This window comes from Poromitra crassiceps, assembly GCF_964638095.1.
Source record: "Poromitra crassiceps genome assembly, chromosome: 23".
Lineage (NCBI taxonomy): Eukaryota > Metazoa > Chordata > Actinopteri > Beryciformes > Melamphaidae > Poromitra > Poromitra crassiceps.
This window is the reverse complement of record NC_139639.1, coordinates 4,040,326-4,067,488: the sequence shown is the minus strand read 5'-3', so window position 1 is coordinate 4,067,488 and position 27,163 is coordinate 4,040,326.

Here is a 27,163-nt window from a genome sequence, read left to right as displayed (position 1 = left end):
CTGGCTTTCCTGGGGGAAGCTGAGCAGGTCTGGCCTAGGATACTCCTTGGATGGGAGACTGGTGCTGGAAGTGGTGTTGGAGGACCAGTAGGAGGTGCTCTTCCCTCTCAGAGACAGGGGACTCTGTCCTGTGAGTGAGCACCGTCCTTCGGATGAGACGTTACCACCGAGGTCCTGACTCTCTGTGGTCATTAAAGATCCCATTGGCGCTCTTCGCAAGAGTAGGGGTGTAACCCCGGTGCCCTGAGGGGTGTAACCCCGGTGCCCTGAGGGGTGTAACCCCGGTGCCCTGAGGCGTGTAGCCCCTGTGCCCTGAGGGGTGTAACCCCGGTGCCCCTGAGGGGTGTAACCCCGGTGCCCTGAGGGGTGTAACCCCGGTGCCCCTGAGGGGTGTAACCCCGGTGCCCTGAGGGGTGTAACCCCTGTGCCTTGAGGAGTGTAACCCCTGTGCCCTGAGGGGTGTAACCCTGGTGCCCTGGCTAAATTCCCACAACACAGGCCTTCCTTCAATCATGGCCACCTAATCATCCCTCGTTACTTAATTCACATTCAGTCCTCAACTCTCCACCGTGATAGCTGATGTGTGTCGAGTCCCCCCCCCCCGATATGTGATGTGCTTTGAGTATCTAGAAAGGCTCAATATGAATCCAATAAATTGTGATTATTATTATTATTATTAGTGGGTTCTGAGTCACATGACATAAGAAAGGGGTGGGAGGGATCATGCGTTATGCTCTGTTTATTACACATACTGCAGGACCACACTCACGCCGTTGTCTTCCTCCCCCCCCCCCCCCCCCCCCCCCCTCCCTCCCTGCAGTTCCCTGTCGACCCATCAACGTGTCGGCATCAGTCGACTGCAGCCACGACTCTGCGATGGCTAACTGGACCCAGAGCAAGGGCGCTGTGTTTTACGTCGCCGTCGCGCAGCACGAGGACGGCACGGTGCACAGCTGCAATGGCATGGGCACCAACTGTCTGATCCAGGGCCTGAGCTGCGGGCAGAACTACACGACCAGCGTGTACGCCACAAACATCAAGTGCAACAGCACCGCCAGCGGACAGGTCGCCATAACGACAGGTACGACACAAGTAGGCCTACTGCTCTCGTTTAGAAAAATGGCTATTTGTGGCCGAGATGAGTAAATTGCGTCGGGAAGGAGACATGATGTGGCTGCTCACTTGTCTCTTCTCCTTATTGCTTTTTCTACCAGAGATAGGGACTTGGACTTGAGTCACACTTAAGTCACACACACAGAGACTTGGGACTTGACTTGAGACTCGTCGTCAAAGACTTGAGACTTGACTTGGACTTTTTTGGAGGTTTGGGACTTGTGAACAATCTTTTTTTTTTTTTATATATATATTTGTTTTTTTGTTTGTTTTTTTGGGTGCATTAACATTAAGGATGTATACTAATGTCTACTAATGTCATCTCTAATCATTGCTGCTCTTGTATTCTAATAGATAAGGAGTGAGGATAATACAGTACAGTACATGCTTTGAATCCCTTAGTTTTAGCTATGCAATGTTCTAAGCAGACTGGATGACATGCAGCAGATGCTAGAACGCTCATCCATAGGGACTTGAGACTTGACTTGGACTTGCCCCTCAAAGACTTGAGACTTGACTTGGACTTGTGACCAAAGACTTGAGACTTGGACTTGGACAAAAAATGACTTGTGAGCATCTCTGCTTTCTACTCTGAAGCTCTTCGACACGCGCAGAAGACAAAAGCATTCGTGGTATATAATGAATGTATATAATGTGTTAGCCTAACCCTGCTAATGCCCTAATGATCTACGGTGCAACATCCACCTCGTCAATTGCCCGCCTCTTCTTCTGCAGCCCCCTGTCCTCCGTCGCGCGTTGAGGCGTTCAGAGACTGTGCAGCCAATCACGCTCTGATCATGTGGCAGAACCGCCGGCCCACGGGCTCCTACATGGCAAACATGGAGGATCAGAGTGGAGCTCGGCTCAACTGCACCACTGACACCGAGAGCTACTGCAAGATCTCCCACCTGCCCTGTGGAAAGAGCTACGGCGTCACCGTCACCTATAACGACGGAACCTGTCCCACCACATCAGCACCTATCAGCATGGACTCAGGTACTGCAACTATACAACCTGGGGTCAAGTGAAATAAAGAAAGAGTGGATTTGAGTCTCAATGTATGCCTCAATTAGACCTTGATTGTCTCTTTTACATGTTTAGATGTATCACATTGCCTTTACTTAGACATCATGGATGGTAAATGGATGGTAAATGGACTGCATTTATATAGCGCTTTTATCCAAAGCGCTTTACAATGTGCCTACATTCACCCATTCACACACCGAAGGCGGCAAGCTGCCACGCAGGGTGCTGGCACAGCCATCGGGAGCAATTTGGGGTTCAGTGTCTTGCCCAAGGACACTTCGACATGCTGACTGGAGGAGCCGGGGATCGAACCACCGACCTTCTGATTAGTCGACGACCCGCTCTACCTCCTGAACCACAGCCGCCCCACATCACTGAAGCTAAGTGCGCGAAAGCTCTTGTTTGAAACCAAACTCGTGTGTATTTTGCCCCCTCCTTCTTCTTGCAGTCCCATGCGTTCCTCAGGATGTGCGGGCCGGCGTGGCCTGCAGCAGTGGGGAGCTGACGGTCGCCTGGAACAGCTCTGCTCTGGCAGAGAACTACACCGCCATCGTCTCCTCGGGCACGGGCGAGAGCCTGCGCTGCAACTCCACGGGCGCCCAGTGCACCCTGGGAGGCCTGGCGTGCGGCAGCGCCTATATGGTGGCCGTCTCGGCCGTCCACGAGAACTGCTTGAGTCCGCGGAGCACAGAAGTCACCGTACACACCGGTGAGGGACGTAGATGTGACTCAAATGCTCGGGGGAATCCATATTGAAGAAGTACATATACGGTACATACAGCAATGGGACCTCGACTAATGTCTTGCTTTAACCGCTCTCTCGTCTCTATTCCCCTCCAGTGCCATGTGCCCCCACCAATGTCACAGCCAGCAATATCTGTGGGCAGGGTTCTGCTGAGGTGACCTGGGTGGCCAGCCTGGGTGCCGTCAACTACACCGCTGTGGCTACGAGTGGGGGTCGCATGGCAGAGTGCTCCACCAACGCCACGTCCTGCACCCTCCCTGGGCTGGAGTGTGGGGAGGTCTACACCGTCGGCGTGGCGGCAGTAGACGAGAGATGCAGCAGTCAGCAGAGCCAGACGTTCTCTCTGCACACAGGTAACACAATATTGTGTTATAGAGAGACAAAGTGCAAACGTCACTTCCTGCTTTCTCCCTGTAGCCAGCGCTGCGAGAAATATGAATGGCGGTGGACGGAGAATATAAGGTTACTTTTTTGATCCTGTTTGAATTGTGCCACGGGGGGTGCCAACGCTAATTTTGACAATTTAAAACATAACTTTGCATGTCGAGAAAGTCGCAGTTTGTCGCCAAACTGTTGCACTAGAAGTTATAAATCAGAAAGACTACATGCACCTGTCGCCTAAGTGACGTCACTTTCTCTACCGGCAAAGCTGAAGACCGGCGACATGCCACGAGCTTCCACGAGCGATGTCGTTTTTATACTAAACGAACCCCTACGTTTCAGTTTGACGACAAACTGGGACTTTCTTGACATGCAAAGTTATGTTTTAAATTGTCAAAATTAGCGTTGGCACCCCGTGGCACAATTCAAACGGAATCAAAAAAGTAACCTTTATTCTCCGTCCACCGCCATTCATATTTTTCGCAGCGCTGGTACAGGGAGAAAGCAGGAAGTGACGTTTCACTTTGGCTCTCTATTGATTATTTACGGCTTGAAATCTCACGTGGAAGTGTGTTTTTTTATTCTCATCAATGTGTCATTACAGTGTCGTTAATAATGAGTTAACCATCACCACCTGGAGGTGGATGACTTGAGTTCCCTCCCCTCCGCTCTGATATGTGAAGCGATTTGAGTGTCTCGAAAGGCGCTATATAAGGCGCTATATAAATCCAATTAATATTATTTATTATTATCACTTCCCTCCCCAGTTCCATGCCCTCCCACCAATGTGTCCAGCCAGTTGAACTGTACTGCTGGGACCGCCGAGCTGTCCTGGTCCCCCAGTCCCAATACAGTGTATTACTTTGGACAAGCTGTCGGGGCAGGCCCTGCGGGGGGGTTCCTGTCCTGCAACACCTCCAGGCCAGGCTGCCTGCTGAGCGACCTGATCTGTGGCCAAGGGTACAACATCGTCGTGTCTGCCTTTGGCGACAAATGTGCCAGTCACTACAGTGCCCCCCTCGAACAAGACCCAGGTACTGAAAAAGCTGTTGAGTCTTTTGTTTATCAAGTGCTGATTAGACCCGGGGTCAAATAGCATTTTTGGACGTAATTCTTGGTGTTTGCTCGCCTCATTCGACAGTGATGTCAATCAGTGCCAGAAAGGTGAAACAAATTGCAAACCGAGGGATAGACGTATAGTTGAGATCATTAAATCATAATGTGAGTTAGATTATGTGATCTTTGGTGAGGCGTGTTGCAAACTGTTTATTGTGGCAGGCATATCCTTTGGTTATGCAATAAGTTTTCATCCTCTTTCCATCTCTCTCTCTCTCCATATTATAAAAAATAGGTACAGTATTGTAAGAAAATGTATCAAGAAGTTTTCACTTCGAAACCAGAATTATGTTGTATTTTATTTTCTGTACATAAATTGCACCCTGATTTCATGGATTGAGAATTTGTGGAATGATATTTTGACTATATCCTCTTAAGGTTTTTTTTGATTCCGTGCCATCTTTTCCTATCCGTCTCTGTTAGTACCCTGTGCGCCAATGAACGTGCTCACAGACCTGCCGTGTATGAGCGATATCCTGATGGTCCGCTGGGACCCTGCTGCTATGCCAGTGAACTACACTGTCACCGCCATGCCGCTGGCTGGGGGCGTGGGCCCGGTGTACTGCCATACCCGGGACACCAACTGCAGTATGAGCGGCCTTCAGTGTGGACAGACGTATAATGTCTCGGTCAAAGCCTCCTACGGTGGCTGCAGTGGACCATGCAGCGCCGAACAGACTGTGAGGACAGGTAAGAAGGATGTTGTTGTTGGTGATCATGTTGATATACGTCCCAATGGCAGAATCAATAACGGTCTTAAAAATATACATTCAGTCAAACATTTGGACACACATTTCTATATTTCTCCCTTCCACATTTGAGAATAACAATAAAGACACCACAGCTATGAAAGAACACAAATGTAATTGTGCAGTGACCAAAAACAAATCCACAATTCAAAACTATCCTATTATTTTGGAAACACATTTCAAGCATTTGAGCATAAGCCTTTAGCTCAAAATGACTTTAAGATCATGAAAAACATCATGTTCAATCAGGTGTGTGGGGAGAGTTGTAGACTAGCACATGCCTCCTCCGATACATGTGCAGTTGCCAGCCACTCCTTTTCACCTGACAGCGAGCGGTTTCACCGACAGCACACCATGTGGGAGGGAGGATCACGCTATTTGCTCCAGTCTGCCGCCTTCCCCCCCAACCCCAACCCCCCGTTGAGACTGACCGGAGGAGGCGCTCAGTGACCAGGACTCACACCCCACCGGCCTCCCACCCACAGACACGGCCAATTGTGTCTGTAGGAACGTCTGACCAAGCCGGAATTACCGCTGCCGGGAATTGAACCCGGGTCTCGGCGGTGGTAGGCGGGTGCTTTTACCTCGACACTACCCCAGTAGTGAACTATCATGGTTGATGTCACAGACGAGTACAAAGACGTGACAAAAGGAGTGAAACTCAGTACACTTTGCTTTTATACACGAGTAAACAAACACATACATCTCGGCATGAAGCCAGACCCACTTGGCTCAAAGACAAATCCACAGCTTATGCGATGAAAAGCATACCTACGAGATATGCTAGATATGATCTAGCACACGTGCGCGCACCATGCACTGATGACCTCACCATAAAGAAGAAGACACTCTACTCTGAGAACAGAGAACCCACTTATTCAAGCCACAGTATTCATTGTATTTCTTACATGGGTCCAAACCTTTGACTGCTATTGTATAGAGAGCCAAAGCGGAACGTCACTTCCTGCTTCAGCACTGTGCCAGAGATTTTCATCCGCCATTTACTTTCCCATAGACATTTCGTAAAATGCTTATAAAAATAGTTTTACTTGTTCAAACCAAACGGTTCAGATATATTTAGAAACAGGAGAGATCACATAACATTTCACTCGCACCAAAACGTAAAAAAAAAATGCGGGTTTAAAGAAAATATTTTTTCAATGTTTTTTTGTTTTTTTTTAAAGTTTTGGTCCGAGTGAAATGTTCTATGGTCTCTCGCGATTCTAAATATATCTGAACCGTTTGGTTTGACCGAGTACACCTCTTTTTATAAGCATTTTACGAAATGTCTATGGGAAAATAAATTTGCGGAGGAAAATCTCTGGTACAGTGCTGAAGCAGGAAGTGACGTTCCACTTTTGTCTCTCTATCTATTACTTTGACAACAATGAACGGCTGTATGGATAACGTGAAGAAGTGGCCTGAGCCCAATGTGAAATCAGAGCTATATGTTCACGCTCTTGACTATGTATACTCTGTGTGATGTCTTCCTGCCACTCTGGTTGCTATGGCCAAATCCCCCTTTTTGTTGTCTGTCCGTGTTTTATGTCTGTCTCTGTTATGTTTTTATGTTCAGAGGTTGGCCCTGTTCCGGTTGAGTGAACGCTGGCGCGTTTAGCTGCCGCTGCTCTCTGGTTGCATGGCACCCTTTGTGTTGTTTGTCTTGCTGGTAATTCCTGTACATATAACAACAAATGTTTATGTATTATGTATAATATTGAAGTGTGCCTTTATTACTTTTCAAACTAGTAATAATGTTTCTAATCTTAATCTGAGTGTTTGCCATGTGTTCTGTAAAGCGACTTTGAGTCTTTGAAAAGTGCTATATAAAATAAATGTATTATTATTATTACCAGCACCCTGCGGCCCTCAGGGCCTCGCAGCGAGCCTGCTCGGGGGCTGCGACGCCGACTCTCTTCTGGCCTCCTGGAACGCTTCTCTCGGGGCTACGTCCTACACCACTGTAGTGACGGGTCCCAACGGCTACTCTGAGACGTGCCGCGCGCTCAGCCGCACGTGCTCCGTCGCCGGCCTGCAGTGCGGCGGTCAGTACAGCATCGCGGTGCGGTCCGAGGGCGGCCACTGCAGCAGCACCCCGAGTCTAACTGTCCTGACGACAGGTCAGATTTGTATTCTTGTAGATTTTATATTTTGATCGATTTGATACGACTCGCAAAGTTTCATCATTTTGTAACTCACACATTCACACACGTCTGTCTCTCTTCTCTGCCGCCACCGCCCACCACCACCACCACCACCACCAGGACCCTGTGACCCAACTAATGTGACCGCTGTCCTCCGGTGCGGCTCGGACACGGCCACCGTGTCCTGGGAGGCAGCTGCTGGGCCTGTGACCTACACCGTGCTGGCCCGGGAGGAGGGCGGCTCTCAGCAGTCCACCTCCTGTAGAAGCAGCAATGGCACCTCCTCCTGTCAGCTGAGCCAGCTGAACTGTGGGGCAGTGTACAACCTGACCGTGCTGGCTGAGGACGCCACCTGCAACAGCACCGGACACGCCAGCATAGCTCTCGTGACAGGTATTAGGGACAAAATCAAACTCAACATAAAGTAACTAACGTTTACAGCGGTGATACTCAACTCGCGGCCCTGGAATTTAAAGAAAAATTTAAAAAAATTACAGTGCACCTGAACGCAACATGCAAGATACCCCAGTGTCCAAATGTTCATGTCATTCTGGCCAATACTCCACTTCTGTTATAGCATTTCTGAGTCTGGAATATGGAATATCTTTCAATAATCTATGATTTAGCTGCTAAATTGTCAAATACCGCCATCTGCTCGCTACCCAGGCACTTATGTATGTACTTAACCTAACTAACTTAACCTAACTAACTATCCGGTGTGCACAACACTGTCAGACTAAACTCCGGCTGACACCCCAAAAACCTACAATCCGCTACAGAAAATGTTTTGTTTATTACTGGCCCCTGGCCTTCTATCATTTCACCAAAGTGGCCCCCGGGCAAAGCAAGTTGAGTATCCCCTGGTTTACAGCATGAGATAGTAAGCATAGCAAACGGATCTAATGGCAGAGCTAAGGTCTGCTAAGGCCTATGGTATCCTACATGTAGCCTTAATTGCACTGTTCCTTCTTTCATTTCTGCGCCTCAGCTCCGTGCCCTCCCGTCATCCAGAACAGCCAGCTGATCTGCAACATCACCAATTCCACCACCTCTTCCTCGCTATCGTGGACGGGCGTGGCCGACGCCACGGGCTACACGGCTACGGCGACAGTCTCCCCCGCGGGCCACAACGTTTCGTGCAGCTCGGCTACTACTGCCTGCGAGCTGACAGGTCTCCTCTGCAGCCAGATGTACCTAGCCACTGTCGTCGCACGGGGACGCGAGTGTGACAGCGCACCCAGCGTCGTCGCCGTCTTCATTCACACAAGTGAGTGTGTGTGTGAGGGAGAGAGAGAGAGAGGGGGGGGGGGGGAGAGAGAGAGAGAGAGGGGGGGGGGGGGGGTCAATCTTGTTTTGACTGCTTCACCACAGTCTAGTCACAGTCTCAGTCTAGTTTATATAGCGGCCCTTATCACAAGCATGTTGTCTCAAAGGGGCAGTGGTGACCTTAACGGTTAGAGAAGGGAGCTTGTGACCGGAAGGTTGTTGGTTAAATCCCCGGGTGGGGAAAGTGAAAAGGCAGTGCTGGGAGTGCTCAGTGAGACTCCCCCTGTATAAATAAAGCTTATTTTTTTATTTTTGTGAAAGGGATATATATATATATATATATATATATATATATATATATATATATATATGTGTGTGTGTGTGTGTGTGTGTATATATATATATGTGTGTGTATATATATATATATATACTGTATATGTGTGTGTGTACTGTGTATATATATATATATACACATATATAAAGTAATTTACGTAAATGTAATTTATTATCATTATCATTTATCAATCATATACTATGTCATATACATGCTTCATATAATACATGTATATAATACATCACTTACATCATTTTACTGGATCATGTACGTCATATACCATCTTATCATATCATCCCCTCTCATTTCAGCTCCCTGTTCTCCGAACATCACGTTGAACGACTACACTTGTAGCAACAGCTCAGCAGCAGTTAGCTGGAGCAGCCCGGCAGGCAGCAGGCTGTTCCATGTTTTGCTGGAGGGAGCAGATTATCAAACCAGGCGCACGACTCAAGACACCAGCGCTGTGTTCGACAGCCTTCCCTGTGGCCTGAACTACACCCTGACAGTGGAGGCCGAGGGGCCGCTGTGCAGAAGCGCCCCAAGCATGAGTGAACCCATGGAAACAGGTATTACAACCTGCCACATCATGCTATAGAGAGGCCAAAGTGGAACGTCACTTCCTGCTTCAGCACTGTACCAGAGATTTTCATCCGCCATTTATTTTCCCATAGACATTTCGTAAAATGCTTATAAAAAATAGTTTTGTTGAACCAAACGGTTCAGCTATATTTAGAATGAATCGGGAGAGACCATAGAACATTTCACTGGGACCAAAACTTAAAAAAACAACATCGGAAAAATGTTTTCTTTAAACCCGCATTTTTTTTTTAACGTTTTGGTCTGAGTGAAATGCGATCTCTCCTGTTTCTAAATATATCTGAACCATTTGGTTTGAACCAGTAAAACTATTTGTATATGCATTTTACGAAATGTCTATGGGAAAGTAAATGGCGGATGAAAATCTCTGGTACAGTGCTGAAGCAGGAAGTGACGTTCCACTTTGCCCCTCTATAGTGCTTATAAACAAGTCAAAACGGACAGATCACGCAGGTAAAGGGGAAAGAAGGGTGTAAGTGTGGACGTTTGCTGGACTTCACAAGATGTCAGCTGATGCATAGTACGTGTACATTTCTGATAGTAAGGATTGTCCTATTTCATTCATACAGCCATCCTCTTCTTGCTTTATTTCTTTCTGTCTTCCCAGTCCCCTGTGCCCCGCAGAACGTTAGCGCCAGTCTGGTGTGTTTCAACCACTCGGCCTTGGCCACGTGGGCGGCGAGCCCCAGTGCTGTAGCCTACGTGGTGACAGTGACAGGCCATGGACACGCACACCACTGCCAGACCAACACCACCAGCTGTGAGCTGCCCGGCTTGGTCTGCGGCAGAGCCTATGAAATCACAGTCTTACCGAGCTCCGAGACATGTGTCGGACACCCGAGCGCAGCTTACATCTACAACGCAGGTATACAGAAACACTTGAAGATGGAGATCCATATTCTAATCCAAGTAGTTTTCAATGAAATAGATTAACGGAGAGAAAAAAACACCCACTCAATTTCAATCAAGTAGCGAGAGTAGACAGGCTTGCAGCCAATTAAATTAGGCATAGTTTGGTTGCTAAGAAATTGACATATGTCCGTTTGCAAGATGTGTGTCTATATTTCTCTATCATATAATTGCTCGATATGTTATTATTACTAATGTAATTTGTTAATGTTGTGTCAGTTAGCCCTCCCTTCCCTGTTCTCTCCATATAGTCTCCCATACTCCTCTATACTCTCATACTCTTCCTTACGCTCTCTCCTCCCCCACATTTCTCATTCTCTCCCCACCTCCTCCCTCCCCCTGCTCTCTTCTCCCCCACACCCCCTCCTTTCCCCTCTCCTGCTCTCTCCTCTTGCTCCTTCCCCACCTCCCATTCCCTCCCCACCCCATCACTCTCTCACATTCCCCCTGCTATTCTCCCTTCTCCTGCTCTCTCCTCTGCTCTCTCTTCATTTCAATTTTCCTATATTATCAATTGTTCAAATGTTATCTTTATTTTGTATATTCTTGCTACTGTTGTGTCAGCTAGAATTAGCTAGACATACTTTCTGTGAAGCCCTCTGAGACATGCTTGTGAATTAGGGCTATATAAATAAACTTGACTTGACTTGACTTGACAAATACAATCCTTTCCTTTTCTCCAGGTCTTTGCCCGCCCGCTAACGTCACGGTGTCTCCGGCGTGCAGTGAGGGCAGCACTGTTTACTGGTCTGCTGTAGCGGGGGCAGACATGTACATAGCGACGGCAGCAAGTCAAAGTGATGGTCACACTCACAACTGCAGCTCAAACAGCTTGAGCCAATGCTCCTTCGAGGACCTCCACTGCGGTCAAGCCTACGATGTCACTGTCGTAACTGTGGACAGGGGCTGCGAGAGCGAGCCCAGCCCAGCCGTGGAGCTGAGAACAGGTGAGAGCGAAGAGTAGTAACTTGTTCTGAATGAATGAATGAAAGTGGTAGCGGCAGTAGTAATCTCTTGACCTGTGTGGAGAAACACTTTAGCTGTTTAAACGTCTCTTTGTGTCGTCCTATAGCCATGTGCCCGCCCACTAACTTGACGGGCCAGGTTAACTGTGCCACCAACGAGCTGTCCCTCACATGGAGCCCTGTGGCTGGGGCCACCTACATCTTAACCTCTCAGAGGTTGGGCACCGCCATCCCCGCTTCAAATGTCACTGTCACGCAAACCACGTACAACGACACCGGCCTGCCCTGTGGAGAGACGTACGCCTTCCGCGTCGCAGCCAGTGATGGGACCTGCCAAAGCAGCTACAGCTCACCTATAGAAATAGGCACAGGTAGGTGCAGGTTTATATGGCAACTGTGGGAAGACTTATATTTGCTGCACTAGTTATTCAAAAAAAAAAAATCTAAAATCACTGCACCTGTTCCCCTTTAGCCCCTTGTCAGCCTACCAACTTTACTGCTCATGTGCACTGTGGAACAAACATGGGGAATTTCTCCTGGGACGTGGAGGGCAACGGAGCAGGTTTCTACACCGTGGAGGTGACAGGGGAGCATGGCCATGTCGCTTCCTGTTCCTCCAACCACACTTCCTGCGCTGTGAAACTTCACTGCGGCCGCTCGTACTCTGCCTCACTGGTGGCATCCACAGAGAGCTGCAACAGCAGCCAGCATGCTGACATCCACTTTGACTCTGGTGAGACATGAACACACACTTACCTCTGGCCACATCACTCAGAGAAGCATGCTGCTACCTATGCACAAATACACATTAATACACACACATCACTCAGAGAAGCATGCTGCTACCTATGTACAAATACACACTAATACACACACCTCACTCAGAGAAGCATGCTGCTACCTATGCACAAATACACACTAATACACACACATCACTCAGAGAAGCATGCCTCTACCTATGCACAAATACACACTAATACACACACACATCACTCAGAGAAGCATGCCTCTACCTATGCACAAATACACACTAATACACACACATGCTGCTACCTATGCACAAATACACACTAATACACACACATGTTGCTACCTATGCACAAATACACACTAATACACACACATGCTGCTACCTATGCACAAATACACACTAATACACACACATGCCTCTACCTATGCACAAATACACACTAATACACACACATGCTGCTACCTATGCACAAATACACACTAATACACACACATGCCTCTACCTATGCACAAATACACACTAATACACACACATCACTCAGAGAAGCATGCCTCTACCTATGCACAAATACACACTAATACACACACATGCTGCTACCTATGCACAAATACACACTAATACACACACATGCTGCTACCTATGCACAAATACACACTAATACACACACATGCTGCTACCTATGCACAAATACACACTAATACACACACATGCTGCTACCTATGCACAAATACACACTAATACACACACATCACTCAGAGAAGCATGCTTCTACCTATGCACAAATACACACTAATACACACACATCACTCAGAGAAGCATGCTTCTACCTATGCACAAATACACACACATCATAGTTTCCCATGATATCATCAGTTTACTTATTGATAAGATCAACCCGATCTCCCAAAAAATTGTAAAATAGCAACGTTTGTGGACCAACGTTGCTATGTTACAATTTCGGCTCCGAAATTGTAAAATGGTAACGTACGTGTCTACAGGGGTGGGCGTGGTTTGGGCGTGGTTTACAGAGATTTTCTGTTTCTAACCCCTCCCCCTACCCTAACCCTAACCCTAAGATCTCAGAACAACATAGTCCCCTATCCATCAAGGTGTAGAGAGGATGGCACTAACACTGCTTAGGTTAGAGGTTCAATTCCCACTAAGAATGTATGCACTAATGCAGGGATACTCAACTTGCTTTGCCCGGGGGCCACTTTCGTGAAATGATAGAAGGCCAGGGGCCAGTTAATAAACAATCAATATACATTTTTCTGTAGTGGATTGTAGGTTTTTGGGGTGTCAGCCGGAGTTTAGTCTGACAATGTTGTGCACACCGGATAGTTAGTTAGGTTAAGTACATACATAAGTGCCTGGGTAGCGAGCAGACGGCGGTATTTGACAATTTAGCAGCTAAATCATAGATTATTGAAAGATATTCCATATTCCAGACTGAAGTGCTATAAGTATTGGGCAGGAGTATTGGCCAGAATGACATGAACATTTGAACACTTATTCAGCGGGTATCTTGCATGTTGCGTTCAGGTGCACTGTAAACTGTTTTTTGGTTGCAATTCCATCGCGGGCCACACAGGGGCCGCCCGCGGGCCGCCAGTTGAGTATCACTGCACTAATGGTTATGACTCATAAACAGTTCAGTCATTTATCCACACCTCAATGAACTAACCTCTCTCCTTTAGCGCCCTGTCTCCTGGAGAATGTCGTGACAGCGCTGGGCTGTGACGACAACGTGTTGATAGTGAGCTGGGGGGCGGTTCCAGGCACAGATAACTTCACAGCCGTGGCCATCAGCACTGATGGTCACAACGTCTCCTGTGACACCGTGTCCAACTCCTGCTCCATCTACGGCCTGAAGTGTGGCCAGACTTACGGGGTGACCGTGGAATCCTCCTCCGTTCACTGTGACATGACCGCTGGCCCCGATGATACGGTGCAGTCTGGTGGGTGCAACTCTTGTCACATCCGTAATTTGATCTGCAAAAAAATATGATGTTACCAAAACCCACATGGGAACAACAAATGATTATGATTATAATGCGTGATCTCCTCTTCTTAAACAAAAATCTAAAATCAATAATGTACGAATCAACGGTGTTAACGTCAACATAATGTTAAGTGTCATCCTGCACCTGTACCTCCTTTAGCCCCTTGTCAGCCTACCCACTTTGCTGCTCATGTGGACTGTGGAACAAACATGGGGAATTTCTCGTGGCATGAGAGCACCGGAGCAGGTTTCTACACCGTGGAGGTGACAGGGGAGCATGACCATGTCGCTTCCTGTTCCTCCAACGACACTTCCTGCGCTGTGAAACTTCACTGCGGCCGCTCGTACTCTGCCTCACTGGTGGCATCCACAGAGAGCTGCAACAGCAGCCAGCATGCTGACATCCACTTTGACTCTGGTGAGACATGAACACACACTTACCTCTGGCCACATCACTCAGAGAAGCATGCTGCTACCTATGCACAAATACACACTAATACACACACACATCACTCAGAGAAGCATGCTGCTACCTATGTACAAATACACACTAATACACACACATGCTGCTACCTATGTACAAATACACACTAATACACACACATGCTGCTACCTATGTACAAATACACACTAATACACACACATGCTGCTACCTATGCACAAATACACACTAATACACACACATCACTCAGAGAAGCATGCTGCTACCTATGTACAAATACACATTAATACACACACACCACGACACTCAGAGAAGCATGCTGCTACCTATGCACAAATACACACTAATACACACACACATCACTCAGAGAAGCATGCTGCTACCTATGTACAAATACACACTAATACACACACATCACTCAGAGAAGCATGCTGCTACCTATGTACAAATACACACTAATACACACACACATCACTCAGAGAAGCATGCTGCTACCTATGCACAAATACACACTAATACACACACATCACTCAGATAAGCATGCTGCTACCTATGTACAAATACACACTAATACACACACATCACTCAGAGAAGCATGCCTCTACCTATGCACAAATACACACTAATACACACACATCACTCAGAGAAGCATGCTTCTACCTATACACAAATACACACTAATACACACACATCACTCAGAGAAGCATGCTGCTACCTATGCACAAATACACACTAATACACACACATCGTAGTTTCCCATGATATCATCAGTTTACTTATTGATAAGATACATCCAACATAGTCCCCTATCCATCAAGGTGTAGACTAGAGGATGGCACTAACTGCTTAGGTTAGAGGTTCAATTCCCACTAAGCAGTCAATTATCACACCTCAATGCGCACAACAAGTGCTCATTTTGAACTAACCTCTCTCCTTTAGCGCCCTGTCTCCTGGAGAATGTTGTGGCAGAGGTGGGCTGTGACGACAACGTGTTGACAGTGAGCTGGGGGGCGGTTCCAGGCACAGATAACTTCACAGCCGTGGCCATCAGCACTGACGGTCACAACGTCTCCTGTGACACCGTGTCCAACTCCTGCTCCATCGACGGCCTGAAGTGTGGCCAGACTTACGGGGTGGCCGTGGAATCCTCCTCCGTTCACTGCGACGTGATTGCCGGCTCCGACTATAAGGTCCAGTCTGGTGGGTGCAACTCGTGTCACGTTCATAATTTGATCTGCCAAAAAAACACGACGTCACCCAAAACCAACACGGGAACAACAACAAAATGATACGATTATAATGGGCGATCTCTCCTCTCTTCTTTCGCTCTCCCCTAGCTCCCTGTAAACCTGAGAACACCAGCGTTGACCTGGACTGTGACGCCAACGAGGTCACGGTAGAATGGGATCACGCGGGCAGCGGTCAGAACTACACGGTCACGGCCACGCACGCCTCGGGGGTTAACTCCACCTGTAGCTCCACTGGGAGCAGCTGTTCCTTCCTGGACCTGAGCTGTGGCGAGCACTACACGTTCACCGCCATGGGACACACGAATGTGTGCATGAGCGAGATGAGCACCCCTATAGAGCGGCTCACTGGTACACCGAACAAACTCTCACAACCATTTCTACACACGTGCAGTATTATGTCCACATGAACACGTGTTTTCTGACCTTGATGCTGCTTAGACACATTCTGTCTTGTTCTCTCGCTCTCACTCCCTCGTCCTCCCTAACCCTCTCCATCTCTTTCTCTGAACTCTACTCGTCTCCCTTTCTAGCCCCATGTCCTCCTACCAACGTGTCAGTCAATCTGAACTGTAGTACCGGGGACGCCCTGGTCTCCTGGATTAGCGCTGGTGGAGCCACGGCCTACAGTGTGCACGCAAGCTGCCACCATGGACCCAACTCCACCTGCAGCAGCACTGGGACATGGTGTAGCCTTAGCCACCTGGTCTGTGGACTGGAATACAATGTTGTTGTGGAGGCAATGCATACCGGCTGCCCTGGCCCTGCCAGTGTGCCTGTAGTGCTCATTACAGGTGAGCATAACTTGCACTGTAATACAGTGGTTCTCAAAAAGTGGGGTCCTTTGAGGGGGTTCTAGGGGGTCCCCAGCAAAAAGGAGAATTGTTTTTTCCCACAATGACATTATATTATATTATATTATATTATATTATATTATATTATATTATATTATATTATATTAACACAATGACCGAATGTATGACTATTTTGGTCATGGGTTTCATACACTTTCTGTAATAAAACATACATAAGCAAAAATATTATTAGATGGGGGACCCTGAGAAAATCTGATCAAATGGGGGTCCGTGCATGGTCTAATTTGTGTCCCTTTAGGCGTCTTTGATGTGAAAATGTTTGAGAATCACTGATTTAACATATCCCGAAATCTAGTGTATACATTCCACCTGGATTTCCCCAATTGTGTGTATCTTATGCATTCTTTTGATACAATGTACACATGCTTTGCTAAACATTTGGAATTTTAATCACACTGCCTGAACATAAATGCACCTGAGATAGCATCTCTCTCCTCTTCTTCCCCCACAGCGCCCTGTGTTCCCATGAATTTGTCTGTCCACTACAACATGAGCGTTGCCCATGTGATGTGGAGCGCAGCCAGAGGTTGCCGCACCTACTCTGCCGAGGCCGTGACTGACCAGGGCATGATGGCCACCTGTAACACCAGCCACCACACCCACTGCCCCCTGACGGGCCTGCAGTGCGGTCAGATCTACAACATCACTGTGACCGCACAGAACGAGGCCTGCAACAACACTGTGACCTCTGGCACCTACAGCCTCATGACAGGTGAGTCACCTGATCAGGAAGTGAGCTGTGATAGACCCTTCTCATGGGGGCCATTTTGTGTCGAAAAGGCAGAATAAACACAGGTGCAAGCAAAACACTAATGAGGGTTTCCAAATTCCAATCATGGAAGTTTGAAACCCTCATTAGTGTTTTGCTTGCACCTGTGTTTCCCCTGCCTTTTCGACACAAAATGGCCCCCGTGAGAAGGGTCCATTGGAGGAAGACTGGAGCATTTTATGACGCCGTCCGTTCCTCAGATTTGAGACGAAACTTTCATACTAAGATCTGAGGAAAAAACTTGTCGGATGATTGGATGACGATGAAGAATGGATATGGATGGTTTAATTAATTTAAATTCAATTTTCCCCTCTCGTTCAGAACCCTGCCCGCCCACCAACGTCCAGGCCACTGTGGCGTCGTGCGAACAACTCGCCGCGACCATTTCCTGGGACCTCAGCGACTTTGCTGTGGGTTATGTCGCCTACCTTAACGACGACACTTCCTGTGATGCCACAAGTACAGATTCCAGCTGCAGTGTGTCAGGACTGACGTGTGGCACAATGTACCACGTCACAGTCAAAGCCCTGGGAGAGCAGTACAACAGCTCCTACAGCGTACCCATCTCTTTTACAGCAGGTGAGATGGGCACATCTACACAACACATATGGATACCAGCAACACACATAGAATGCTAGGAGGACACACACATTATGTTCAAGTGTTTTGATCGTTTGTGTGTATATCCCTTTAAGACCACACGGTTCGCGGTCTTAAAGGGATACACACACAAATGCTGCACCTTGACCTTGTACGAGATATGAGGAGACGCACAACCCTACACACCTACACATTGAACTGAAGGAGTGAATGATTGGGTAAAGTAGGTATAGGCTTAATTGGGCAGGTACTGGGTCGTGCAGCCAGGTAGTGTTTTGAGAGCGGGTGAGAGTTGGCTGGTTCTAGGACAGCATCATTTACTGTCGAGCCTTCTGGAGGTTTCATGGTGTAATTTAACAAAATATCATGTGAAACAACATGTGATGGCCAGTGCCTTCTTTGACATACCTGCTTCTCTTCCTTTCTCCTCCAACATGCCAGGTTTCTATAGCTGCTATCCCCAAAAAAGGATGATTACATCATATTTTGTGTATTGCTACACTGAATGATAATTAAATGTCAATCCAGTGAACAATGATGCTAAGAAGCTCATGCCACTTAGCAGGCTAATGCATGTGGTTATCATGCCAATAAAACCAATTTGATGGCCTAAAATAGGAATAAATATAATAGCAAGTCTTAGCTTCACTGGTTTCTGTTGAAAGATATTCTTGTGACTGTAAATACGAGTTATTTGAATTCAGTCGTGTTCCTCCATTAATTCCCCAGGGCCTTGCAAGCCCAGCGACATCGAGGCTCTTATGGACTGCCAGGCAGAGTCTGCAATCGTCTCCTGGCTACGAGCTGTAGGAGCTGTGTCCTACGTGGCAGAGCTCACAGCTCCATCAGGCCAGCCTGTCAGCTGCACCACCAACCACACCTACTGTCAGCTGGTTGCTCTGCAGTGTGGAGAGGACTACAATGTCACTGTCACAGCCGTGGGAGAGACCTGTAACAACACCGCCCAGATGGCAGGACACCTCATGACAGGTGTGTGTGTGTGTGTGTGTGTGTGTGTGTGTGTGTGTGTGTGTGTGTGTGTGTGTGTGTGTGGGGGTGTGTGTGTGTGTGTGTGTGTGTGTGTGTGTGTGTGTGTGTGTGAACCATGACTTTGTGTGTTTGTTTGGCTCTTTTTCTTCTTCTTTTTTAACTACACCAGCCGATTTCACAGTTAGCTCAGCCAGCGCGTGAAACCAGCTGGTCTAGTGATTGGTTGAAAACCAGCTGGTCTAGTGATTGGTTGAAAACCAGCTGGTCTAGTGATTGGTTGAAAACCTGCATACTCTTAGCTCAATCTCATTCTTGTCCTATAGCATGGCGCAACAGTTTGAATTTCAATCACACTGACCATAAATGCACCTGCATCTCTCTCCTCTATCACCCCCCACAGAGCCATGTGTCCCCATGATTGTGACTGTCCACTACAATGTGAGCGTTGCCCATGTGATGTGGGACGCAGCCAGAGGTGCCAGCTCCTACTCTGCCGAGGCTGTGACTGACCAGGGCATGATGGCCACCTGTAACACCACCGGCCCCACCCAGTGTTACCTGAGCGGCCTGGGGTGTGGTCAGATCTACAACATCACCGTGACCGCACACAACCTGGCCTGCAACAACTCTGTGACCTCCGACGCCTACAGCCTCATGACAGGTGAGTCCACCTGATCAGGAAGTGAGCCGCGATTGGACGGAGAGCGGAGCTCCCGTTACGACACCGACGTCTCTACTACAGGTCGTTCACGTCCAGGATTGAAGGAGAAGCTTTAACAGGTTGAACGATGGCGATGAGAGGTTGAATAGAAAGGGATAGCGTAGTGACTCAAGTGTCCTTCCTTTCATGAAATGTCGATGTTTTCCTCTCGTGCAGAGCCTTGCCCGCCCACCAACGTTCAGGCGAATATGATGTGCGAACAACTCGCAGCGACCGTTTCCTGGGAGCCGAGCGACTTTGCTGTGGGTTACGTCGCCTACGTCGACAGCCACGGTAGCCCCGGCACTTTCTGTGATGCCACGAGTCCAGACACCACCTGCACCGCAGAGGGCCTGATGTGCGGCACAGAGTACTACATCAGGGTCAAGGCCGTAGGCGAGCAGTACAACAGCTCTCTCACCACAGCGATCCAGCTCACATCAGGTGAGGAGGCCATAGAGACGCTGCATGAAATAGGCCCCGCCCATCATGGGGGGAAAGCGCTCCGTTCACTCCCACACACCAGCGTCATTTTCCTTGAATTACACATAGCTAAAAGCTGTTGTGTGGTGGGCAACAAACAACAACAAATGTAAAAAAAATCGCCAGTTCAAGTTTTTTTGGAAGGAAGCCATTGAGAATTGGCGAGAAGAAAAATGTGGATCTAGCTGTCAGTGAAGTAAGTTGGAGTGTTCATCTTCTGTATATATGATCTTTGTGTGCAACACGTGACCAGGCACGCGACATAGGAGAACGCCAGGATTGCGGGGAGGGGGGGGGGGAGTTTTTGTTTCCCCCGTTTTGGGCGTGGTTTCTGAATGATGATACTCACGCACACCCACACGTCACAACAGCTGATACAGCAGCTACAGCAGTGTCGAAGTGTCCACCTTTCTTTTGGAGTCCATGCCTGTACTTACCGTTGTTGTTTCCCCCAGCTCCGTGCCTCCCCAGCACTCTGCACGTAGAGCTTGACTGTAGCTCCGACGCTGTTGCCACGGTGTCCTGGAATATGACCGATGGGGCGACAGACTTTTCGCTGACAGCCTGGGTCCACGGGCGTGAACACACCCTGTGTAACACCCAGGGGAACAGCTGTAACGTGACGGGTTTAACTTGCGGCCAAAGGTACAACCTCAGCCTCTCCGCCAGCAATGAACAGTGCAACGTCTCGGCACCGACACTCGCTCACCTCGCCACACGTGAGTTGAAGCGTCTGCTGTTAGATCCTCACAAAGTAGCTACTGTTGTTGTTGTTTCTGGGTTTGATTTGGAACGAGATGTCGTCCTCATCTTTTGACACGTCTCTCCCCCAGGTCCTTGTGCCCCTCAGGGTTTGGTGGTGGACCTGCCGTGCGGCTCCCCCCAGACTGCAGTCCTGTCCTGGCAGGAGGTCTCCGAGGTGGAACTGTACATAGCTAGCGCCATCAAGGAGTCAGGAGGCGAAGTGCAGCACTGTAACTCTACAGGCTCTACGTGTCGGCTCCCTGGTCTGGCCTGTGGAGAAACGTACAACTTCACTGTCGCAGCACACAGCCACGGCTGCTCCAGCCTGCCCAGCACCGCCGTATTCAAATCGACAGGTACTGCGGACGTTAAAACGCTTGTTTTATTTGCCGTATTCTTTTGGTAGAATGTGCTCATTTCACTATATGAGGAGTCAATGGAGTCTAAGGCCATGTTCAGACTAAGGAGGCCAAATCTGATTTGTGAACTTTAATGACCTATTAATGATTCTATCCAGATTGGTTTTATGAGTCTGGATTTGTCTCAATTGTCCCAAACCACAGGTCTGGACACACAGAACCGACTTGAACACTTGCCCAAATCAGATTTGTGGCAGTGCGGACACACTCCCAAATCAGATTTGGGAAACCAATCAAGATAATGATGATGAAGGACTTTAGCAGCAAATCGGATTTGCCTGTAGTGTGAACAGGGCCTAACAGCCCTGTTGTCTTTCGACCTTATTTCCCAATCTTTTTTTCTATCCTTTCTCCTGCCAGAGCCGTGCCAGCCGGTGATGGTGTCTGCCGAGGCGCCCTGTCGGAGTGGGGTGGTCCGCGTCTCCTGGCAAGGAAGGGGTGCAACGGAATACTTCATTGAAGCCACGGGGAGCCTTGGATCCACAGAGACCTACAATACCACCGACAGCTTCCTGTCAGCTGATCTGCCGTGCGGACAGAACTACAGCATCACCGTGCAGGGGCAGGGCGCCCGGTGCAGCAGCATCCCCAGCAGCCCCGCCTTCGTCAAAACTAGTATGATCCTATTATACTACAACGCACATGTCATCATGTCGCCATTTCTGTCAGTCTCTCTCAGTGTTCTGTATACGTTTTTGACTGTGTGTTCTCGTCCCCCCTCCCCTCCTCCATCCTCAGCCCCTTGTATCCCCTGGCATGTGATTACCTATGGACAATGTGAATCCAACACGGGCGCTGTGAGGTGGGCACGCACTGAAGGCGCTGTCACATACACCGCCGTGGCCACTGGCCGTGATGGCCACGCCCACCCGTGTGTCACCAACGCCACCTCCTGCACCTGGGAGGACCTGCACTGTGGCGAGGAGTACACCGTCCAGGTGACGGCAGAGGACGACAACTGCACCGGCCTACCTAGCAACAGCTCTGTCATCCATATGGGTAGGTGTGCCTACATTTTCAGAATGAATGTCACATCGTTTTGAGACCACTGTTTCTAATCTTATCGGCCATCTTTGTTTCTTCCAGATTCCTGTGTGCCCCAGGACCTGGTTGGCTCTGTGGACTGTGAACTGAAAGAGGTCTCGCTGAGCTGGAATGCCAGTGAAGGGGCACATGTGTACATGGTCGAAGCTAAAGCAGGGAACCATACGACTGTGCACACCACGAATAACACCGAAGCCCACTTCTCCCAGTTCACCTGCGGACAAGTCTACAGCCTGACAGTCACGCCTCACACCCAGCACTGCCCTGGCACCTCCAGTGCACCCACTCTAATAGAGACGTGTAGGTTATGCACCTGTCTCTCTTATTCACCTGAAATAAAGTCAGAAAGTAGGCCTAGTTTAGATTCGTTCAGTGGGACAATAATAAAACATAGAATCAAACAGATTAAAAAAACTGTGATAAAATGCAACAAAAAGAAGAGTTGCAAGATAAGATAAGATAAGAAAGAAAGAAAGAAAGAGAGAAAGAAAGAAAGAGAAAGAAAGAAAGAGAAAGAAAGAAAGAAAGAAAGAAAGAGGGAAAGAAAGAGAGAAAGAAAGAAAGAGGGAAAGAAAGAGAGAAAGAAAGAAAGAAAGAAAGAAAGAAAGAAAGAAAGAAAGAAAGAAAGAAAGAAAGAAAGAAAGAAAGAAAAAGGGAAAGAAGGAAACAGAGAATGAAAGAAAGAGAGAGAGAGAGAGAGAGAGAGAGAGAGAGAGAGAGAGAGAGAGAGAGAGAGAGAGAAAGAAAACAGCAGAAATGACAGCTGGATTGTATAACAATCTAAAAGACAACAGATTACAACAAATTACCTCAGTTGTTTGTCAGACTACACAGGTCTACATTTAATTTGTGTGTGTGTGTGTGTGTGTGTGTGTGTGTGTGTGTGTGTGTGTGTGTGTGTCTCTCTCTCTCTCTCTCTCTCTCTCCCAGGGCCCTGCCCCCCCACATCGGTCAATGTCTCCCAGGACTGTCTCTCTAGCAACGTCCTGGTCAGCTGGCAGGCGAGCAACGGGACAGACGACTACTACACCGTCACCATGGAGACTGACGACGGCTTGATAGAGACATGTTCCTCGGCGGGGGACACCCACGAGTGCAGTGTTCCCAGCGTGCCCTGTGGGGTGAACTACTCTGTGTCAGTCACAGCTTATTCTCTGTCTAACAGCTGTAACTCCTCCAGTGTACCCATCAGACTGCAGACAGGTGAGGATTCAAACCGCTCCTAGGGCAACATGTGCACTGTTATTTTATAATAATGAGTCATTTCATCAGAGCAATCTGATTGCTAAAAGAGGCATTTAACCACGATTGATCCTATAAAACACATTGGTTGCTATGCAAACTCTTGTGGTAACCAGGGAGTGTTTTGCTATGTATGTATACTACTTTGGCAGAAAGCTTTTCTGTCTGTTCACATGATGGTAACATTGTATAAAATGTTCAAACAAACTGGCAATCAGCCAGTAGCGAGCGCACTCACCGGTGTTTTTAAAGTGTAGGTGCACGGCACAAGAGAATACTTTGAAGGAGAAGGAGAGGCAGCACACAAGATGTCCTTTCGTTGCATTTATTCCAGTTTTCACCAGGTACAAACAAGCCTTGTACGTGGTGAAAACCGGAATAATAATAAATAAGAGAATGCTGGCTCTCCTTCTCCTTCAAAACATTGTATAAAAGCATCAAAGGAATAGTTCGCCCCAAAGTTAAAATTACGACACTATCTACTCAATCTCATGTCAGTGGAAAGTTCTTTGAAGTTTGTAGGACCACCAGACACACAGCAAGTCCCCATGGCTCCATCTCAGCTTTCTCTCCAACTAGCAGAGTTTGGGAGGTCATGTCTTCACAAGCCAAAAAGAAAAAGCATAAATATCTATCAAATTTCTCCAAACAGCTCATGTAACGTAATCCAAGTGTTTTGTAGTCAAATGATTTTGCACTGAACAGGATTACGTTTTTACTCCCCGTATTCTTGCTAAGTTATAATGAACCCTTCTTGTCTGTCTCCTACCTGCAGTGCCGTGCGTTCCCACTAATGTCTCAGTGGAGTCGGACTGCGCCAACAATACAGCTGTTGTGTCCTGGTCTGCCAGCCAGGGGGCGGTACAGTACTCTGTCTCTGCCGACAGCAGTCAGGGCAACGTCGCCTGCCAGAGCTCGGACCTCCATTGTAGCCTCACCAGCCTCACCTGTGGCACCCACTACACTGTTCAGGTGGTGGCTGAGGACGACAGCTGCTCAAGCACCCCCGGCCAAGCTGTGCAATTCAACTCAGGTACACACACACATAGACACACACACACACACACACACACACACACACACACACACGCCTACACACAAACATACACACACACACACACACACACCTACACACACAAACACACACACACACACACACACACACACACACACACACACACACACTATATTACTAGATATACACTCGTGTACACTCTTATCAATTCAATTCTTAATTGATTAATCAATTAACTCCTTAATTGAGTAATCAATTAAATTCTTGATTGAGTAACCAAATGAACCCGTTTGTTGCCAGGCCCCTGCCCACCCCAGAATGTGAGCGCCCAGCTCGACTGTTGGTCGGACAACATGACGGTTTCCTGGGATCCCAGCGGACACGCCGATTACTTTTTGGTCTCAGCAGTTGCGGAAGGTGGAGGCAGCTATCCATGCAACACCACCAGCACTTCCTGCTCCATCAGCAGCCTGGCCTGTGGACAGACCCTAACTGTGGGAGTCACAGCTGTCAAGGGCGACTGTCGCACCCAACACAGTCAAACTCTTACCGTCTTATCAGGTACAGTCTGAAGTCTATGGAGGACCAAAAGTGTGACACTTTTGGTAATGTTACGGATTTTTGGTTCATTAGGTCACGTTCTGTCCTCCGTAGAAATCACGATTCCACTGAAATACGCTGCGAGATTTCTCTTTTTGAATGTTTTGATGTTTTCAGATAGCACGCCTAAGATTGGTTTCGAGCCTGTGTGTCAAACTATGAATCCACTCGGTGAACTCCCTCTGGTGTGTCTTCTCCAGCTCCCTGCCAGCCCCAGGGGATTAACGGTAGTATCGACTGTGTGACCAACTCGGCGTGGATATCTTGGGACGCGAGCTCAGGGGCGGAGAGCTACACCGTGACGGCTGTAGGCGGAGAAGAAGACCACAGAGCCAACTGCACCACTTCCGACAACACTACCTGTGAGGTGGAAGACCTGGCCTGTGGCGTCCTTTATAACTTCACCGTTACCGCTACCAACAGGCAACAGTGTGACAGTCTGCCCAGCGCCACCCTCGAGTTACGGACAGGTAACAGCACTGCTTAGAGGCCGAGTTCAGTCCTCGCGGTAGTGAGAAATAAATGACCATGACTAAAACCGCAGTGCGTACATTACCAGGGTGTTCACTAATAGATGTCTTTTATACCCCCAGCGCCCTGTTCCCTTTCCAGTATCACAGCGTACGCACAATGCCACAACGCCTCCATCCTGGTCGACTGGGAGCTGATGGAGGGCGGAGGAGGCGGGGGAAACACGGTGTACATCGCCACAGCAGAAGCGAGTGACCGCACCTACCTGTCCTGCAACGGCACCGGCACCAGCTGCTACCTGCAGGGGGCGCGCTGCGGTCTCCGCTACACCATCAGCGTAGTCCCGTCGCCCGACCACTGCAGCGGTCTGAGGAGTCCGCCTCACAGGATTACCACGGGTACATAGAGAGAGTTGTGTTTTGGGTATATTCTGTGATGCATTACAGTAGATGTACAGTACAGTGTATATGTAGGGGCAACATTGTGTAGATTACCACAGAATACTGTTACCAACCATCACCCAGGATTTCAAGATAAAGAACCTTTCACTCACACATAACCAGTGTTGGGCAGTAAAGTAAGGTAAGGCGTTACTGTAATTTGATTACTTTCCCCAGCTATTATTAATGTAAGGGATTATTACAATTTCCCAACAGTAATTATAATACAGCTACTAATCCAAGTAACTTCAATTTACTACGTTGCTCTCTCCATTGCTGCCACAGCACCAGGGTGGGAATGGCCTCCGTTGCTCCTCCCTCTATCTGTGATGCCCTGAGATCCCTATAGGGCCACCTTGGCAGTGCCCTGATACCAGCCTGCTACTGTCAGTTGCTTTAAAGGCGTCAGTGGTCTCAGTTTAATGTAGCCTGCCCTATGCAAAGGATGAGTCATTGAACCATTTTAACACACATTTCAGAAAAATCGCTCTTCACGATGTCAATAGAGCAATGGCCTTTGGGGAGGGGGGGGGGGTAGTGAAAGTAATATAACAATGTAACGAGTAACGTAACTAAGTAATAAATAAAGTAATTTAAAACGAGGAAGAAGTAATAGTGAGTAACTTGCCCAACACTGCACGTGACTATAGCCTGACGACCTCTCTCTTGCTCTTCACAGAGCCGTGTCCACCCACGCACGTGACGGTAGATGACGTGGGCTGTGAAGCCCGCGGTGCGCAGGTGTCCTGGAGCCGCTCTCCGGTGGCCGAGAGCTACCACGTGGTCGCCTGGGGTGAAGAAGATGGACATGGACATCAATGCAACACCAGCCACACCAACTGTACCCTGTCGGCGCTCCCTTGTGGCCAGCAGTATACAGTACACGTGACTGCCAGCCACGAGAACTGCTCCAGCAAGGCCAGTCAAAATGTCACCTTCAACACAGGTATTTGTCTTCAAGAGGGTGTATTTACCCACTGC